This window comes from Pseudorasbora parva, chromosome 10 (genome assembly GCF_024679245.1).
Source record: "Pseudorasbora parva isolate DD20220531a chromosome 10, ASM2467924v1, whole genome shotgun sequence".
NCBI classification, from domain to species: Eukaryota; Metazoa; Chordata; class Actinopteri; order Cypriniformes; family Gobionidae; genus Pseudorasbora; species Pseudorasbora parva.
Window position 1 is genome coordinate 49,066,041 of NC_090181.1, and position 2,229 is coordinate 49,068,269.

At 36.0% G+C, this 2,229-nt stretch overlaps 1 long non-coding RNA gene across 1 annotated transcript; it reads left to right on the plus strand.

Moving 5' to 3' along the window:
* Positions 1-504: 504 nt before the first annotated feature.
* LOC137090804 (uncharacterized) lies at positions 505-1,269 on the plus strand. Its single transcript, XR_010907978.1, has 2 exons — positions 505-732; positions 825-1,269. It is a non-coding gene; the product is annotated as an uncharacterized lncRNA (long non-coding RNA).
* Positions 1,270-2,229: the final 960 nt, after the last annotated feature.

Here is a 2,229-nt window from a genome sequence, read left to right on the forward strand (position 1 = left end):
TTACAAACGAAAATCACGATTCTCTTGTGTTCAAATCACGTTTGTTGAGCTTCTGTAGAGTAAACTTTTGAATTGTTGAAGGTGTAAAGTTGTCTAAATAGTTGTGATTGTACTGTAAAAACACGTTTTATTGTGTAGGCTATAGCTAACAGGGGAGCTCCAGTAACACACATACGTCTCCGATATATACACAATAAAACACGTTTTATTGTGTAGGCTATAGCTAACAGGGGAGCTCCAGTAACACACATACGTCTCCAAAGTGGATTACATATGCATGTTAAAGATAAAGATACTTACTAAATGTTTATTTAACATCTGACAGGAATTTTTGATAAGTATTGCAGATGAGCACATCACAACATAAAATAGACATCTGATACATCTGAATAGATCAGAATGGTGTGTGTGTGCGCTATAATGAAGAGTTCACTGTTGTCAACTCTGCTTACTTTACATGAACCTGAGCAATGTGTGTGTGTGTGTGTGTGTGTGTGTGTTTATCTGGTGGAGAGCGGCTGATAAAGGAATGCTGTCATCAAAGGCTTTGATTCAGTATACTACAGAAATGAATAAAACATCTATTTAAATCTTAAGTTGTATTTTATTTCAAACAGTTATTTCAGCACTTTTCTGATTCTTGATGGCTCTGTATTTGCTGCAGAGCTTTTGTGGAGCAGGGCCTGCAAGACACGGGTGTCGTGTGGGGAAAACCTGAAACAAAAATATAAAGTAATATCATTTAGTTACTTCTAATAGAGAAATCAAATGACATTGTGCTGTTTAAATGAGTGCTTTTGTATTATGTTTGTGCATTTTTGTAGGATCTGAGATGTCAGCAGACGGGTGTGAGCACTGAGGATCCTGGACCCTTCATCACTTCACCTTAGTGCATCATCTGGGCCAGATTTTGCTGTGGTCTCTTCATCCTCAGTAAACCCAGAGCCAGTGAGACTTCTAGAAAAAGACCAAAAGCAGTGCACTTATTACAGGGACGATCCCCCTGGAGCTAAGAGCCTTGCTCAAGGACACACTGGTGGTGACGGTTACGGAGATCAAACCAGAAAGCCCACTACACACAAAAGTCCAAACGCTATGAGGGACATGATGGATGGCTAGGACAGATGAAGGTGTTCACGCTGGTCAACTGCTTCATGAATATAAAGCTGCAGAACTGGCACACCTGTGTTGAGACGGGCAGCAGATGTGGCGTTCACCTTCTGTATGTGTGATCGTTAGAACAATACATTTGAATAAAGCTTTGTTTCATGTGTTGACTTTTATTCATTTCTTGTGATGTTTACTTTTATTAATTCTTTTACTCATTCATTCATGTTTCCTTAGTTGTCAGTAAATAAAATGGTTCACATCATATTCACATTGGCTGCATTTGTCTAATGTGTATTCATGGAATGCATCGCTATGTAATATGACAAGTTGCCTTTTGTATGTTTTACTAAAACGATATATATATAAAAAGGTAATATAATTAAGTATTGGTCAGCATTTGTCATTATTATTGTAAGTGTTTGTGGGTGTGCTAGCAGTGCAGTTCATTCTGGGGGAAATCTATTTTTTTTTTTATAGTATTACTTACGTTTTTCGAGTATACAATCAACAGTTTCCTCCAAAGGCGAGATCTCCGAGCAGCTGAAAGATTTTTCTGAGCAGACATTACAAACACTGAGGGAAACCGCACCGGTCGGGCTGTGGAGTTACTGATGCTGAGCTCTTACTGCACCTGTCACCCATATCTTTTTTTTTTATTGTTTTATAATTGCATGGTGGTATATTTAACAACGAACAATCATAATGATAAAACTAATGGGTTTATGTACATTATATACAGAGAAAAAACTATAACAAGGTTAGATATCTTGAATAAATCATCATAATGCAATAATTTTTATTTATTTGTTTGTTTTAGTTATTTCATAAGCCTGGGATCAAACAGGAGTTAAATTTAACAAGAAAAAGAGGGAAATATAAAGGAGATTTAGCCCACTTTTGCTTGTGGATGACATTTTTTTGCATATAAAATAAAGAAATTAACAACATATTCAAGAGATCACGATTTGGGGTTTTTGCAAGGATAAAAAAGGATGAAATTGTCAGATTAGTAGGGTTAAAATGTATTTCTTATAGTACAATGACAAAATAAATGGGCAGCTGTTTCTTAAAAAAGACCACAAAAAATGAGCACGTTTAAACCAATATACAGATTAATTA